This window comes from Scyliorhinus canicula, chromosome 9 (assembly GCF_902713615.1).
Source record: "Scyliorhinus canicula chromosome 9, sScyCan1.1, whole genome shotgun sequence".
NCBI lineage: Eukaryota > Metazoa > Chordata > Chondrichthyes > Carcharhiniformes > Scyliorhinidae > Scyliorhinus > Scyliorhinus canicula.
The window spans coordinates 95924600-95934875 of NC_052154.1; positions in this window are offsets into that span (position 1 = coordinate 95924600).

Consider the following 10276-nt stretch of genomic DNA (forward strand, 5'->3'; position numbering starts at 1 on the left):
AGGTTACCCTTCTTCCTTTGAATATTGATATTATATTGCTCAGAGTAGCCAGGTATCAAATGATACCACCACAAGGTTCAACCGGCTATCGATCAAAGAGCCAAACACCAGTTAGTTAGTTCAAGATCAAGGGTACTTTATTTACACACACAATTAGTCATGCAACATAGACACTACTAGTTAAAGTACTCCTATCAACTATGACAACCTGTACTTAACTTCAGGCACCCGGCTTAGGTCAGAGGAACAGTGGCCGTTGTTTGATTCTGGATCTATCAGGTCTGTAGAAGTAACTGCAGCTCAGAGAGGCTCATCTGTCTGGTAGCGGGCGTTGAACGTGGACTTGCTTCTGGTGGTGCTGCAATTGGAAGTAGACTTTGCCAGACCGCCAGGTCCAAGAGAGGCAGAACACATGAAATGAAATGAAAATCGCTTATTGTCACGAGTAGGCTTCAAATGAAGTTACTGTGAAAAGCCCCTAGTCGCCACATCCTGGCACCTGTCCGGGAAGGCTGGTACGGGAATTGAACCGTGCTGCTGGCCTGCCTTGGTCTGCTTCCAAAGCCAGTGATTTAGCCGTGTACTAAACCAGCCCTGCATGGTGGTCTCTCTCTGTATCCTTGGGGAGTTTTGCACTCTTTTGGGCGGTCCTTCGGTTTGGACCCATTAGTGGGTAATTCTTGATCACTGTATTTGATTTGAACCAATAAAGGGGCGAGTGCCTTGATGGCCGTGTTATGCTTCTTGAAAGAATGCTCGAAGTCGTCTTTAGGTTAAAGAATGATTTATTGTGCCCCACAATAAATTACAGAATTGCACTTGAGAAAATGCTGCTCTTCAATGTTCTGCAACTAGGCCCAAAACAGACTAGCAGCCCAGAGTTAAAACTCCCACACCTTGCCTCTTCAACCCTCCGGTTCAAGTGCCAAGGCGGACCTTCGGCGTTCCTTTTATGTGTCCCCGCGCTGCCCCCTGGTGGTACTTCCATGTCCCACCAGTCCCTTTTGTTCACACTCAGGCGAGGATCACCACATCCCCCTTTTTCACTTTTTTTTTTTCGTAGTTGCAGAGCTGTAACAAAACACAAATGTAAACAGTTAGGTTTATATATATATACACACAACAGGGCAGGGCAATGCATTCGTCAGTCCATGTTCACAGGTTCAGACGGTCAGGTGCACGTCTGATCCGTGTAGACTTCCTGAGTGGGCATGGAGATCCAGGGTCGTCTGTGTCCGTGTGGACATCTGCTGCTGGGGTGTCAGGATGATGTATGACAGCGTCCTGTGGATCCAGTGTGTCCTGCAGATCGAGTGTGGGAAAGACCCGTGGACGAGGTGTGACTTTCAGAAGGTCTCGCCGATTTCGTCGAACCATTTTTCCATCATCCGACTGCACGACGTAGGACCGTGGCGACATTTGGCGGAGGACCAACGCCATTTTGGACCAGCCCCCAGCCGGGTTTCGCAACCTCACCGTGTCATTGATGGCCAATGGTTGCAGTACCTTGGCCTGCTTGTCATAGTGCTGCTTTTGCACTTGCCGTTGGTGACGCATTTTATCCAGGACAGGCGAGTGATCGGGATTGGTGAATTGTAGTGCCGGTAATGTTGTCCGTACGTCCCTGTTGAAAAGCATCTGAGCTGGTGATAGTCCCGAGCTCAAAGGTGACGATCGGTACGACACGAGGGCCAAGTGTACGTCGGATTTTGAGTCTGCAGCCTTGCTGATGAGTTGTTTAATTATGTGGACACCTTTCTCCACCCTGCCATTTGATTGCGGAAAGTGAGGACTCGATGTTATATGCTGGAAATTGTAATGCTTGGCGAAGTCCGTCCACTCCCAGCTGGCAAAACAAGGACCATTGTCGGACATGACCGTCCGTGGGATGCCATGTCTGGAGAAAGTTTCTTTGCAGGCCTTGATGACGGCTGCGGCTGTGAGATCCGGGAGTTGCAGGACTTCCGGAAAGTTGGAGTAGTAGTCAATAATCAGAACATAGTTGCGGCCCATGGAGTGGAACAGGTCAATGCCCACTTTGTCCCATGGTGACGTGGCCATCTCATGCTGCTGCAGTGGCTCCTTGCATTGTGCCGGTCGATGTCTTTGGCACGTGTCACAAGTGAGCACCATGTTTGTAATGTCCTCGTTAATCCCTGGCCAGTAAACAGATTGTCGCGCTCTCCTCTTGCACTTTTCGGCACCAAGGTGCACCCTGGTGGTACTTCCATGTCCCACCAGTCCCTTCTGTTCACACTCAGGCGAGGATCACCACAGATTTGAACCAATAAAGGGGCGAGTGCCTTGATGGCCGGGCGTGTCCTAAGCGGTCATTGACCTTGTTGTTGATGCTTCCTGGGTACAGGGAGTGGCACCGAAATGTCTGGGATTGTATCAGTTGCTCAAGCATCAGTCCTTTGTCTGACGGAGATGGGCCATCAAAATGCTGATCAGTTGGGGGTTTCGATGCTGTCTGGATTCCTCGCTCACAAATATACATTCAGGCTCTGAGCCTGCCTGAACCTTACATTGGTCAATTTTCCCGTTATGCTTTGCGACCGTCCATGTTTCTTATTGTAAGTGGCCATCGCAAATGGCTACACCTTCTTCGGGCGGAGCATTGAATATAAAAATTGGCAAGTCATGTTGCAGCTGTACACGACCTTAGTTAGGCCTCATTTGGAATTTTGTGTACAGTTCTGGTTGCCACACTTTCAGAAGGATGTGGATGCTTTGGAGAGGGTACAGAAGTGGTTTACTAGGATGTTGCCTGGTATGGAGGGCATTAGCTATGAGAAGAGGTTAGATAATCTTGATCTGTTCTCATTGGAATGACGGAGGTTGAGAGGCGACCTGATAGAGGTCGACAAGATTATGAGTGGCATGGACAGAGTGGATAGTCAGATGCTCTCTCCTAGGGTAGGAGAGTCAAGTACTACGAGACATAGGTTTAAAGTGCATGAGGAAAAGTTTAGAACAGATGTGCGAGGCATGTTTTTTTTTACACAGAGAGTAGTAAATATATGGAACGCACTACCTGGGGAGGTAGTGGGAGCAGTACGATAGCGGCATTTAAGGGACATCTAGACAAATATATGAACAGGGTGGGAATGGAAGGATACGGACTCTGTAAGTGCAGACGGTTTTAGTTTAGGCAGGTACCATGGTCGGTGCAGGCTTGGAGGGCCGAAGGGCCTGTTCCTGTGCTGTATTGTTCTTTGTACTATCCGTGGATAACTAAAAAAGTTAATTATATCAAATTTAAAGTGAAAACATATAACTGCGCAGACAGATTAAACAGAATATAAAGAAAAGCCAAGAATGACTGAAACATCAATAACGAGAGACTCGATGGGCCAAATGGCCTCCTTGTGCACTGTAAATTTTGTGACTGAGAGAATATTAAGAGTATGAGTCAAAGCTAGCCAGAAATATAAAGACAGTTATGAAGAGTTTTTACAGATAGTTAAAAATGAAAAGAGATGAAAAGAAAGTGAGCATTGGTCCAGTAGAAAGTGAGTTAGGGGAATTAATAATGGGAAATAAGGAGCTGACAGATGAATTAACAAGTATTTTGCATCGGTCTTCACTATGGAGGACACCAGTACCATCCGGGAAATAGCTTACATCTGGGAAGCGGTGGCATAGTTGTATTGTCACTGGATTAGTAATCACACAGTATCATCCCTCGCAGGTTCCTAAACAGAAACGGAAGATAAGGCTGAGAATGTGTTATCATGTCCAGAAATTGTTTTAGAAATGATGTGTCCATCAATGTGTTATTTGTTCCATGTTTATTAAAGCGATGGGAGTCCGAAGACCTTTATTCAGTCACAACATTACCTACACGAGGCCCAGTTCCACATCATCGGGTCTTCGCTCCTTTCTAATCGGCTGTACAGTGGCCAAACTGTTATGCTAGTGTTGGTAAGCTACTACGCCCACAGTAGGGGAGCTCACAGTTCAAATGATCATGGGGAAACAATCATCCCCAGCTGGATGAGTCCCATGTAGGTTATTACACCATGTATCAGTGCCATTCTCCATCCAGGAGCTGCAGCTGCGCAGGCCCTCCTCCCTGGCCCAATCTCACCGGAACAAAATCCTGGCATCCACATATTCTAATGGTGTTCAAGGTGCAGTTAAATATCCTTGACTTCCAGCGTGTTTAGCCCACAGTGATGTGCCAGTTACATGCAATGTTTACCCCACTAGCAACAAACACATCAGCAATCTGCAAAAGCATTTCTTCAACTACGTCATCAGGTGGCCCATTCTATTAATGTCGTGCACCAGGTCCTGCAACGTCTTCTTGCATCAAACCGGATTCCGTATGGACTCATACGTTCCCCTGAGCTTGGTGTTCCAGGACACAAATATCTTCGAAAAATTTGTCCTTTCCGGCTACAGAAAAGGAAGGAAACAGCAACAGCAGCCTCCAGGCATAGAACATAGAACATAGAACAGTACAGCACAGAACAGGCCCTTCGGCCCTCAATGTTGTGCCGAGCCATGATCACCCTACTCAAACCCACCCGATACCCGTAACCCAACAACCCCCCCCTTAACCTTACATTTATTAGGACACTACGGGCAATTTAGCATGGCCAATCCACCTAACCCGCACATCTTTGGACTGTGGGAGGAAACCAGAGCACCCGGAGGAAACCCACGCACACAGGGGGAGGACGTGCAGACTCCACACAGACAGTGACCCAGCCGGGAATCGAACCTGGGACCCTGGAGCTGTGAAGCATGTATGCTAACCACCATGCTACCCTGCAGCCACCAGCAGGAGCAAACAGCAAACACAACTTGCAAATGTTTCATCGCCAATATCAAAATAGAGAACTCAAAATGAGGACACCAATCACTTGGCACTCAGAACACACTCGTCCCCACTCCCCCCATCTGACCTACATCAGTGGAAAGGCTCACCAGCCCAGCCCAACGGAAAAGGCTATTCCACCATGGACCACAGTGGAGGAGAGAGAGAAAAACATTCCACTCATGTATAAAAACTGGTAAGTTATGCTACAGTTATTTAGAACCTTGGTAAGACCTGTAGCCACCTAAGATGGACACTGGGCTACAAAATGGAGAACTGCTAAGGCTGCAGGGAAAAACAGTCTTAGCAAGGACAAGCAGTTTGCAGAAGACTAATTAGCATTCTGCACGTACAGAAACCAGTTTGTGGCCAGGTGCAGAGTCTCAGCCAAAGGTGTAAATGGCAACAAGATCTACATAGTAATGAGGTGATCCAGATCCAGACCCCACACAATAGAAACATTTAAGTATGAATGGATACTTTTGAGTAGACGCCCAGACAGAACGGCACCACTGTATCCAACACAAAGAACCATAGGGACAGCCCACCCATCGAGGGACGACCCTCAGATTGGGGGGTTTAGAAGATATCGATTGGGAAAGGCCCAATCGATACATGGCAGGTAAAAGGCCCGCCCCGAAGGGGCACGGACTTCTAGGGACTATAAGAATAGACCCCGCACATGGCTCGGTCTGTTGCTTCCAGACTCCGGCCCAGACTTGTTACATCGCATCCTGACTCCAGTTTCAGCACCGGCCGTTGAGCATCAGCCATCGAACTGTAAGTGCCAATACAACGATCGCTACGTGATCCAGACCTTGCTAGATCCTGACAACTTTAAGTACCTGAGAGTTGCAGACCAAGAACGGGACGAAGGCCTTGCTCCCTGACCTTGCCTGTTCCTGTCTAGATAAGTATTTTAGTTGTTTAGTATTAGAAGTAAGTTAGTCTCTTTAGCGTATGCATGTGTATTTATTATATTTGTCATAATAAATATCAATCGTTTGGACTTACTAATCGGTGTACAGATTTATTACTTTGAACCTGACCTTGATATACTTGTGAGGTGTCTAAATACGGCACCTGGCGACTCCTGAGCATAATTGCATACACAGAGCCATAGTAGTGTTAAGCACACGGCCTTTAAACGGAGGCATGTTAATACACTCCAGTAAAACGAGCAACAGACCGCACTTGGAATATTGCACACAATTATGTCGCCACACTATCAGAAGGACGTGGCGGCTTTGGAGAGGGTGCAGAGGAGGTTTACCAGGATGTTGCCTGGTCTGGAGGGTGTTAGCTATGCGGAGATGCTAAATAGACTCGGATTGTTTTCATTAGCATGACGGAGGTTGAGGGGTGACCTGACAGAGGTCTACAATATTATGAGGGGTATGGATAGAGTGGATGGGCAGGCACTCTTTCCCAGGATGGAGGGGTCAGTCACCAGGGGGCATAGGTTTAAGATCCATGGGGCAAAGTTTAGAGGAGATGTGTCAGGCAGGTTTTTACGCAGAGGGTGGTGAGTGCCTGGAACGTGTTGCCAGGGGAGGTTGTGGAAGTAGATACATTAACGGCGTTCAAAAGACACCTTGACAAACACATGGATAGGATGGGTATAAAGGGATACGGCACAAGGAAGTGCTGAGGGTTTTGGCAAAGGTTGGTATCATGACCGATACAGGCTTGGAGGGCCAAAGGGCCTGTTCTTTGTTCTTTGTCTTTGTTCCTCCCAAGAGGAGCACAATTCAGTCCAGAACAGGTCTGGCACATTATAAACAAAACCAAATACAGAGCAACTACTGAAAGAGAACACAACACAGGCAACAAAGTCACCAAACATACACCAAGGGTAAAAACCAAAACAAAGAACAAAGGAACAACGCCACCAGCTGGCGAGGCAGGACAATATCCCGCTGTCAGTGGAGAGGCGCCCAATGTGTGTGCAGGAAAGCATGTGGGTGAACGTCAGCGCGCATATAATGTGTAGGCGTGAATCATTGCATCTGTGTGCCAATTAGAGTGCGTGCGCATTAAAACAAGCAGCACGAATACTGGAAAAGGTCACGCCGATACGGGGCACAGCGGAAGTAGAGACAGCACCCCACCCATTCTCCAGCACTAGTAATTTGCCGGGGTCCAGACTATAGACGTGCGAGGAGTTACAGCAGACCAGCACGCAGCCACCAGGCAAAAGAACAATACACTGCTTCAAGAAGACCACCATCATCCCGGTGCCAAAGAAGAACCAGGCAAAGTGTCTCAATGACTACCATCCGGTGGCTTTCACATGAGAAATTATGAAGTGCTTTGAGAGCTTGATCATTGTGGTGATATGCACACACACATAGAACATAGAACACTACAGCGCAGTACGGGCCCTTCGGCCCTCGATGTTGCGCCGACCTGTGAAACCATCTGAAGCCTATCTGACTTACACTATCCATTTTCATCCATATGTCTATCCAGTGACCACTTAAATGCCCTTAAAGTTGGCGAGTCTACTACTATTGCAGGCAGGGCGTTCCACACCCCTACTACTCTTTGAGTAAAGAAACTGCCTCTGACATCTGTCCTATATCTATCACCCCTCAATTTAAAGCTATGTCCCCTCGTGTTGGTCATCACCATCCGAGGAAAAAGACTCTCACTGTCCACCCTATCTAACCCTCTGACTATCTTATATGTCTCTATTAAGTCACCTCTCAGCCTTCTCCTCTCTAACGAAAACAACCTCAATTCCCTGAGCCTTTCCTCGTAAGACCTTCCCTCCATACCAGGCAACATCCTAGTAAATCTCCTCTGAACCCTTTCCAAAGCTTCCACATCCTTCCTATAATGTGGTGACCAGAACTGCACGCAGTACTCCAGGTGCGGCCGCACCAGAGTTATGTACAGCTGCAGCATGACCTTGTGGTTCCGAAACTCAATCCCCCTGCTTATAAAGGCTAGCACACCATATGCCTTCTTAACAGCCCTATTAACCTGGGTGGCAACTTTCAGGGATTTATGTACCTGGATGCCGAGATCTCTCTGTTCATCTACACTACCAAGAATCTTGCCATTAGCCCAGTACTCTGCATTCCTGTTACTCCTTCCAAAGTGAACCACCTCACACTTTTCCGCATTAAACTCCATCTGCCACCTCTCAGCCCAGCTCTGCAGCTTATCTATGTCCCTCTGTATCCTATAACATCCTTCAGCACTATCCACAACTCCACCGACCTTCGTGTCATCTGCAAATTTACTAACCCATCCTTCTACACCCTCTTCTAGGTCATTTATAAAAATGACAAACAGCAGTGGCCCCAAAACAGATCCTTGCGGTACACCACTAGTAACTGAACTCCAGGATGAACATTTGCCATCAACCACCACCCTCTGTCTTCTTTCAGCTAGCCAATTACTGATCCAAACCGCTAAATCACCTTCAATTCCATACTTCCTTATTTTCTGCAATAGCCTACCGTGGGGAACCTTATCAAACGCCTTACTGAAATCCATATACACCACATCAACAGCTTTACCCTGATCCACCTGTTTGGTCACCTTATCAAAAAACTCAATAAGGTTTGTGAGACATGACCTACCCTTCACAAAACCGTGTTGAGTATTGCTAATCAACTTGTTCTTTTCAAGATGATTATAAACCCTATCTCTTATAACCTTTTCCAACATTTTACCCACAACCGAAGTAAGGCTCACAGGTCTATAATTACCAGGGTTGTCTCTACTCCCCTTCTTGAACAAGGGGACAACATTTGCTATCCTCCAGTCTTCCGGCACTATTCCTGTCGACAAAGACGACATAAAGATCAAGGACAACGGCTCTGCAATCTCCTCCCTGGCTTCCCAGAGAATCCTAGGATAAATCCCATCTGGCCCAGGGGACTTATCTATTTTGACATTTTCTAAAATTGCTAACACCTCCTCCTTTTGAACCTCAATTCCATCTAGCCTGGTCGACTGAACCTGAGTGTTCTCCTCGACAACATTGTCTTTCTCCAGTGTAAACACTGACGAAAAATATCCATTTAATGCTTCCCCTATCTCCTCTGATTCCACACACAACTTTCCACTACTATCCTTGATTGGCCCTAATCTTACTCTAGTCATTCTTTTGTTCCTGATATCTGTATATAACTATATAATTGCACCAATGTACATAATTGTATATAACAATACCAATGTATAAAGCTGGTCATCAATACCTGTAGTACCAGCAGGTGGAACCAGACACCCATGGAGCCAGTTATATATATCGGGTGATGCACGAGATGGGGTCACTTGGTAGCAGGATGGACAGCAGGACAGTCTCATCTCACCGTAGCTCTCCAGTGACTTAGATATAATTGTCTGTATGTAGGCTTGTTGGTTATCTACCCTTGTGTTAAGAATAAATACTTGTTAAAGCCAAACACACATGTTCTGTGCATGTCTTCATGATTAGGGGAGCCATAGAACACAACAGTCATGAGACACATCAACTCCATACTGCCAGAATGCCTAGATCCACTGCAATTCACATACCGCCACAACCGGTCCACAGCAGACGCCATCTCCCTGGTCCTACACTCACCGCTGGAGCATCTCGACAACAAGGACTCCCACGTCTGACTCCTATTCATTGACTACAGCTCTGCCTTCAACACCATAATCCCAGTCGAGCTCATATCAAAGCTCCGAAACCCATGGCAGGGCAGCAGGGCCATTTGGAGGCGACACAGTGGTCGACAGAGCAGTTGGTGAAGTTTTTCGAGGATTGCTTCGCCAAGCTGAAGAAGGGCACGCTGGACTCAATTAAGGCTTTGATCAAGTGGTTCAGAATCAGGAAACCCACGGGAGAGCAATCCAGGAGGTGGAACAAAAGCAAGGTGGGGATGATGAACTACTGCCAGAAAAGAATGCAGGAGGAGCTGGAGGACCTGGAGAACAGGTCCAGGAGGCAGAATCTCAGAATTGTCAGCCTCCCTGAAGGCAGTGATGGATCAGATGCGACGGACATGTTGGAGAAGTTGATGGGGGCTGGGGCGTTCCCTCGGCCCCTGAAATTGGACAGAGCGCACAGAACCCTCGCGAGGAAGGCCCAAGCGAACGACCCGCCGAGGGCCATGGTGGTATGTTTTCACCCATTTCATAGACAAGGAACACATTTTGAGGTGGGCCAAGAAAGAACGGAGCAGCAAGTGGGAGAACTGTGGGTGGCGCATCTATCAGGACCTGGGAGCGGATTTGGCCAAGAAGCTGGGTTCAATCGGGCAAAAACGGCCCTCTTTAAGAAGGGGGTGAAGTTAAGGATGCTGTACCCAGCCCATCTGTGGGTCACACATGAGGAACGGGACTTCTACTTTGAAACGCCAGACGAAGTATGGACCTTTTATTAAAGAAATTAAGCTAGAGGCGAATTAAGAGATTCTTAAGCCTTGGAGAAGTACTGTGGCGGCG